The sequence below is a fragment of the Pseudochaenichthys georgianus genome, chromosome 17 (genome assembly GCF_902827115.2).
Source record: "Pseudochaenichthys georgianus chromosome 17, fPseGeo1.2, whole genome shotgun sequence".
Taxonomy (NCBI): Eukaryota; Metazoa; Chordata; class Actinopteri; order Perciformes; family Channichthyidae; genus Pseudochaenichthys; species Pseudochaenichthys georgianus.
In genome coordinates this window covers 23,936,768-23,945,736 of record NC_047519.1, presented here as the reverse complement: position 1 = coordinate 23,945,736, position 8,969 = coordinate 23,936,768, and positions in this window count along the sequence as shown.

Genomic DNA, 8,969 nt, shown 5'->3' with positions numbered 1-8,969 from the left:
TTATTTGTATTTGCCTCAGTCCATTATTTTTATTTGATATAGCCTACCATTGTACATTCTACAGTATCTACAGTTTGGTACAGGTGTGACACAAATACAAGAACATATGTATTTACCATGGTAATTGTTATGGTGCCAGGGGTAGTGGGATATCAAGCCCTCCAACAGCTATATGAAATGTTACCATAGTACTCGTACCATAGTACCATGGTATATTTACCACGGTACATGTACCACAGTATTTTTTGACAGATAGTACCATGGTATATTTTATAGTACCATGGTATTTGTTCCATAGCACATATAGTAATGTACCATGGTACGTACCATGGTATGTACCATGGTATTTGTTCCATAGCACATATGTGACCCGCTCTATCGAAATCAGTCGGAAGTCGCAACGGCTCATTTCAGAATAAACGTGGATTTACGTAAAAAACTATTTTTTCAGGGTTCGGGTGTTTTGTTTGATTTTAAACAAACCAAGTCTTGGCTTTCAGAATATGAAACTTTTATTTCCAAAATCACACGATAAATACATTTTTGAAGCTTGTGAAGGGACGAAGACAGGCACCTCTCACTCGCACTCTGCTCTTCCAGCAGCGTCGCCCCCCTCCCTCCGGCTGACATTATGAACGTAAGAGTAAAGTAATCATAGATAACACGGCAGGATCCGTTACAGTTTGTTTTCATCTGATTTAAATTAAACAGAGTCTTGGCTTTCAGAATATTAAACTTGTTTCGGCAAATTCAGATGATAAATATAACTTTGAAGCTTGTAACGGCATAATTACAAGCGGAGAACGGAGTAATTTAACGCCACAGCAGGCACAACAACAGCCGGTGTTTCTCGTGAGGGTTTTCCCCGGGAAACAAACACAATACACACAAACGCAAAAATACACAAACACACACACGTATACACGCACACTCGCGAGCTTCCCCTCCAAACGAAAATATCTTCCCTCCGTAGTATTTTGATAATTTGCTCCACTAATAACCAATCAGATCGATGGATTCCAGAGAAGAGGAAACTTTAAAGGCCTTTTTCTCAAAATGAGGACTCTGTGACAGTCATTATATAATGTGACATATTTCGCATAATATTTGGAGTACAAAAACAATCCTGATATCATTAGAAAGCTAGGAATCTCCTCTTTCCAACCGTGTATACAACTCAAAATGTGTCTTCGGGTCAATGCGACTGATTTCGATGGAGCAGGTCACATATAGTAATGTACCATGGTATGTACCATGGTATTTGTTCCATAGCACATATAGTAATGTACCATGGTATGTACCATGGTACAATCTGTCAAAAATACCATGGTACATGTACCATGGTAAATATACCATGGTACTATGGTAACATTTCTTATGGGAAGGGCTCGACATTAAGGACTGCCCGATGGCCCGGGGCCATCTAGTATTTAGCTCGGGCAATGAAGCCTCACCTGCTGGTTGCCCGATCGGGCAATCTATTATGCCAGTATCATGCAGCTCGCGGATCTAGTAATGAGTGACCCGATAGTAAAACTAAACATATCTATAACTAGTTCAGGTAGTTTGAGAGGTAATTAAAATAGCTACGTGTGATATTCTAACCTGAAGTGTGTGTTTTGTCCGCTCACCGCTGCATGTGGTTATGCAGAGCTGCGTGTCGAGTCTCGACTCGTCAGCAGCAGCTGATCTCTCTCTCCCGTCAGATTAGACTTCACTTGCGTTTATATCCATATCGATCAGATCCAGCTAGTTCTAGCTAATGATATGACTACCTGCTTATTAAAAGACAACTGCACAATAAGTGTCGCTATGCAACTGGATGAGGCCACAAAGTATAGCGCAGCATAATGCATTTGTTTACATGCCCACCGGAACCCCGAGGCATTACCAACAGATCAACGCACAATCAACCCATACAGGACATCTCTTTCTCCACATTAAGTGTTAGACATTAGAGTTGACTATTCTTGTCTGTCACATACTCTTCTTGTCTGTCACATAAGTGGCGCAACTGAAGCGGTATTGCTCTAAAGGGAAATTATTTTGACCGAAGATATTTAGATTTGCCGGCTAACGGGAACTCTGACGTGTGCTTCGCGGATGCGCTCGGCTCCTCTCGACTGCTGCTCGGGTCTGCTCGGTCAGCTTCCGGATGAGGAGGCATTCGTTCGACCAATTTACAGTAGTTAACATTACAAACATTTTTAACAGGGGCCATAATAGTGTAAATAATGTTTGTTTTGGCAGTTATAACTGAATGTAATGTTTTCTTCTTTTTTCCATCTGGGAAGGCATTTGCCTTCATCAGATGGAAAGTGTTTTGACCAACAACTTAAGTATTTCTTAAAGCTATGCAGGGCATGCAAGCGAGCAAACACAAACAAGAACAAACAAACAAGTGAAATGAAGAATAAAATTGAAATTGTACAATATAATATTGTGGTGGTTCATCTTATAATTCAGTCTAGAGAATGCAGACAGCATCTAAGACCTGCAAAAATTAAAAAATGTCTAGGGGGACGGAGGCCCCCCAAACCCTTCGTGCCATTTCGTCCGCGTGCATTTTTCAGGGCAATCTCTATTGGGCTCAGGGCCATCTGTACATTAGCTTAGATGGCCCTGTGCTTAAAAATGCGATTTTTAAAAATGCGATTAAAAATGCGATTAAAAATGCGATTAAAAATGCGATTAATTAATTAAAAAGCCTCTAATTAATTAGATTAATTTTTTTAATCGAGTCCCGGCTCTAATTATATTATGAAGGGCCGAATGTGCATTCAACTGGAGTACAAGTTCTCATACCACAAGAAGCACCTGTAATGCAAGTGTTTGGTTATTACTAGGTAGTGAGTTGTACTTTAAAAGTCCTCTCCATCTCCTCCAACAGATAATGTCCAGGGGTAGACATTAAGGGTAAAAAGCCGGTGGAATTGTATTGTCACTGGCCCCACCATTGTAACCACTGGCCCAGAGCATTCGTCCAAAAAATATCGACTAATAATGAAGAAAATTAACACATTTGTTGCAATAGTAATTTATGCACTAACTACATTACTACTTGTACTACAACATTTGAACAATCAGTTCTTCCTCATTTTCCTCAATTGTTCATATTTGGTTTATTAAAATAATGATATTGTGGTCATTGTTAAAAAATGTCTGCTATTATTATGAGTATTATTATTTGTATAACGCACTTTCTGTTAAATAAATGCACGTTTTGTTCAGCCGGATAATCTCCACATGTTTACCCTACTTTTATAAATTTCGAATCATAAATCGAATCGATAGATTATAAAAGGGTTTTAGGACGCGTCACTGCACCACTCTATAGAAGTCAACTCCATCGATCAAGCTGGCTGAAACTTTCTCTCCCTCTTCTTCTCATGCTCCCTGTCACTCTCCTTTAACTCCTCCGATGACTTTCTTTTATTTGAAGGTTGTTTTTTGCACGGCGCTTGGCCGGTGTGTGTGTTTGTGTATTTTTGCGTTTGTGTGTATTGTGTTTGTTTCCCGGGGAAAACACTCACGAGAAACACCGGCTGTTGTTCTGCCTGCTGTGACGTCAAGTTACTCCGTTCTCCGCTTGTAATTATGCCGTTACAAGCTTCAAAGTTGTATTTATCATCTGAATTTGCCGAAGCAAGTTTAATATTCTGAAAGCCAAGACTTTGTTTATTTGAAATCAGATGAAAACAAACTATAACGGACCCTGCCGTGTTATCTATGACTACTATACGCCTTACATTCATAATTTCAGCGGAGGGAGGGGGAGTGGCGCTTCTAAAGGGAGAGCAGTCTTCTTCCCTTTACAAGCTTCAAAAATGTATTTATCGTGTGATTTTGGAAATAAATTAGATAAAAGTTTCATATTCTGAAAGCCAAGACTTTGTTTATTTAAAATTAAAATAAAACACGCGAAAGAAAAAAAGAAAAAAAATTCAAATTCTTTTTTTTAATAATTGTTTTGTATTGGCTCATGATATGCCCCCGATCTCCGTAGGCCCCTGGGCTTCAGCCCAGGTCAGCCCGTGCATTAAGGCGGCCCTGGGCCTGCAGCACCACAGTAAAAGTTAATGGAATGACGTTTTTTTTTTACTTCCTGATGATTTTTTGTCAAAGCATTGTAAGAATGACATCTTCCTCTGCAGCACAGTCTTTACACCTCCACATGTAACTGAAAATGAAACAAACACAAATATTAAACATGAAATGACAATCAGAGTATAGATATATACGAGTTACCAACTTTACTGTAACCACTTTAGTGTTAATCTAAAATAAACCTTGATCCTTTTTTTAAATGTTAAACACCCATGCATTAAATAGTAAGATGTCCATTGTACTTACTGCTAATGAGAAGCCATACATATGTAGAACGTCCACGGTTCAAGCTATAGAATGTTTCTTCATAAGGAGACGTCCTGTAATTATAATTCAATACATGCGAACATCTGGGTTTGGTACAGGTCTGGCTACTTTCACTCAAATATTTACTTAATGGTAAAACAGCATATAGTTTTTAAAAATGTGTTACCACCAGCACATGAATTGTCAGTCAGTCTTAGCAATATATTGTCATTCACAGGAGCTAGGGTGGCCAGATGTACCGCTTTGCGAGGGACTGCACAGCATTTTCACGACTTTAGGTGCATCCCACACATGGGCGTAGGAAACATCCTGAATGTGGGGGGGACATTTTTGAGGGGGGGTGTGGGGTTCCCCCCCCACGAAAAAAATAAATAGTAGATGGTGGTTTGATACTTTTATGTGGCTATACTAGCATGAGGAAAATGATGGGTACATTTTGTAATTTCATCCAGTAGTAAAGAAAGGAAACATATTTGATTATTAATTCAGAGCCGCCTTTGAATTAATAAAAAGCAGTTTAAATGCCCATTTTTTGTACATTTATATACAACAATAAATATTTGTGAGTGCATTGAGAGATATTGTTGTGGAGAGTCATTTATATATACATCGCAAAATACATTTGTGAATCCTTCTGTGAGCATTTATTAATATTGAGACTGATCTGACTCCATACAGATGTTAAGTTCACCTAGGAATGGTATCATTGACTTACATGTTCAAATAAATGTTGCTCTTCTGTCTATATTGGTCATATGATGCCCCTTGACTGAAATGTTTCCTGTTCAGCTTAGAAACAGGAAGTGTTCAAACGTTCGTGTGAGTTTATCAAATTTAGCAGTGATTCCATGTCAGCCACAGCTTGTCACAACAAATCTTACTGATAGTGTATCTAAAAAACTTAAACTAGCTTTATTAAATGTCAGGTCTCTGGCAGGAAAAACATTTTTAATCAATGATCTTATCACTGAGCACAATCTTGATTTTATGTTTTTAACGGAAACTTGGATTGAACAAAATAACAGTGCAGCTGTTCTTATCGAATCAACCCCTCCCAACTTTAGTTTTATGAGTCAGGAAAGAATGCATAAGAGAGGAGGTGGAGTTGCTATTTTGTTCAATGATTCCATTCAATGCAGGAAGACATCTTATGGGAACTTTGCTTCTTTTGAATATGTGGCCCTTCAGCTGAAAGGCTCCTCTCGATCTCTGTTCCTAAATATCTATAGACCACCCAAATACTGTGCAAGCTTTTTTGATGACTTTACTGAACTGCTGTCTATAGTGTGTATTGACTTTGATCGTCTAGTCATTGTTGGTGATTTTAACATCCATGTTGACAACCCCCAGGACAGAGGGGCTAAAGAACTGTTTTGTGTTCTTGATAACTATGGACTGACTCAGCATGTGACCGAGCCCACGCACAATAAGGGGCACACTCTGGACTTAATTATCTCAAAGGGTCTGCATATCTCTAAGGTTGTGGTGACTGATGTTGCACTCTCTGATAATTCCTGTGTGTTCTTTGAGAGCTCTATTTCTGTTCACAATAATGTTCAAAAAGAGGTAACCACAAAGCGATATTTAACTGAAAATACTAGGGAAATGTTTAGTCAGAATTTTTCTTCCACACTTGCCCCTGCTAACATCTCAGTAAATGAGCTAGTACATCATTTTAATTCAAAAATTAAAAATGTTATAGATGCCATTGCTCCAACTAAGGTAAAGGAAGTGACTGGGAAGAAAATATCTCCATGGCGAAAGGCCATGACCGTGAGAGCAGAAAAAAGAGTGTCGAAAAGCTGAACGTAGGTGGCGAAAAACAAATCTCCAGGTTCACTTTGAAATCTATAAAGAGAGACTTGGCCTTTATAATTTGGAATTTAAAAACGCACGACAGTCTTTCTTCTCTGACATCATTACCAAAAACAATGCACGTGCCTTGTTTGCTACCGTCGACAGACTAACTAACCCCCCAGTGTCAGTAGCCTCTGAATTTCTATCCACCAGGGCATGCAATGATTTTGCCTCCTTTTTCACTGACAAAATTCAGAAAATCAGACAAGCAGTCAGTGCCTCTGCATCAGGTACAGCAAATGTGTTGTCCCTATGTCCACCTAATATCAGTTCAAACACCATGACACAATTCCATCAGATTAATGATAAAAACCTAGAGGACATTATTCAACTTCTGAAATCCTCCTCCTGCCAACAGGATTTTTCAAAGATGTTTTTCGTTGCATGGCCTCAGATCTACTTCATATAGTAAACAAATCTCTTCACTCAGGTATTTTGAGAGAGGTCTGCCTGCAGACCTCCACTCTCAGGACAGTTCCGGTGCAGACCTCCACTCTCAGGACACCTCCACTCTCAGGAAAGGAAATGCACGCTAAGAATTCCAAAATAAAATCACCACTATCAGTACAGTGTAACTTTCCAAACAAGAAATGCACGCAAATATAAAATCGGATCGTGACACTTATTATATACATATGTATATATCTATATCAGAGTCCTGCATCGGGTCGGGTACCCGCGGGTACCTGACGGGTGACCCGCAAAAAAGGTGATTCGCGGGTGGTATTTTTCCAAACGCTTTTTTCCGGGTTCGGTTCTGGGTAAAACAAAGATGATGCGGGTCGGGTCGCGGGTGTTGCATAATAAATATATTGAAATAATGATAATTTAGTTTAATGTTTAAATCCTCAGACCTCTCCCCCGCGGGACCGTGCATAATCATAACCTCTGCAGCGCATCAATCTGCTGCTGTGCGCGCCACATTCGAAATGGCTGAGGTGAAGCTCTCTAGCGGAGAATACAGCATTTTCAATAACACTTCCTCAAGAGCGAAACCCAGCGTCTGGGAGGCTTTTGGTTCCTAGATGGAGAAAATAACCAACATCCCACGCTTTTTGAGACAAATATGCAACTGCGTGTGTTAATAATTGCACGTTTTCACTGCTCATATATAGGCTATGCGGGTTCGGGTCGGGTCGCGGATCTTGTGCCGACGGGTCGGGTCGGGTTGCGGAACTAATTGGCAATATGTGCAGGTAGCGGGGCGGGTTCGGTATTGCACGTCGCGGGTGTGGGGCGGGAGCGGGTCTTGAAAATCAGACCCGTGCAGGACTCTGATCTATATATATATATTAGGGCTGTCAAGTTAATGCGTTAATAACGCGTTAACGCAAAAAAAAATTAACGCCACTAATTATTTTAACGCGATTAACGCATGTGTATTTTTTGTCCTCGGCCGCCCCGTAGTTTCAGAGCGCATCGACTTTAAAATACCATCTACAAGCTGATGCTGCTGACAGCCCCTCTCCTGTCGCCCGCTTGTGGCAGACCACACTTCCACGCTCACCGGCAGGCACCGACTGGCCATCGGGAGGACCGGGAGGGTGTGTATCTGTGTGGCCCGAGCGAGCAAGAGAGAGACCTTACGTGCATTACCGTACCGCAGTGTGAACGCGGCTATTGTTGTTGTTAGCATCTGGTGCTAGCTAGCTGCGCTAACGGATATAAGGAGCTGTTTAAATGAAAACAGAGGAGCGCCCTATCCACACAACTGCGCCGAGCACTTGACTTGATGCAGGAAGCAGACAGCGGGACATTGTATGAGAAGTCAGCACACTCATGATTGCAGCAACATGATTGCAGCGTCCAGGCAGCTCCCGTTCGAGCATATGCCTTGAGTTGCACATAGCTCCAACGAACGAACACACACACACACACACACACACACACACACACACACACACACACACACACACACACACACACACACACACACACACACACACACACACACACACACACACACACACACACACACACACACACACACACACACACACACACACACACACACACCATTTGTATTGTATGAGAGGTTCCAGGTTGTTGTGTTTAATATTCATGAGAATATTTGTCATTGTTCAAATGATAATAAACATTAGCATAAAGCATATTTGTCCACTCATATGTTGATAAGAGTATTAAAAACTTGAAAAATATTCCTCTAAGGTACATTTAGAACAGATAAAAAATGTGCGATTAATTTGCGATTAATCGCGATTAACTATGGACAATCATGCGATTAATCGCGATTAAATATTTTAATCGACTGACAGCCCTAATATATATATAGATATATACTGAAGATTATTATCATCTGATATTTAAGAAGTGTGTTACATTTGAAATGGCAGAAAGTGTTGTTGCAATTTCCAGATATTAAAAGAGGTCCCTTGAGTTTCTCTGGTAATTATCAATAGTAGCAGTTAAGTGAATACTGTTCAAACAATACCTGTGTTTGTGTTTTATATTGATTTCTCTGTTTTATCCTTTCATAAATGTGAGGACTAAAATGGCTATAACCATTCTGGGCTGGTTGGAGTAAACAGGGTTGTATTGCTCTGTGGGGGAGGTGTAGGTATGCAGGACAGGGGGCTAGGTATATGAGAGTATATTCTGCTTAAGATCTCTAGCATGTCATGTTTCAGGGAAGTCTACATATCTTGAATAGTATATGTGTTGGTTTAATTACTTTGTATTAATAATAAGCAGTCTGTGTAACCAGAAGTTGGAGATAT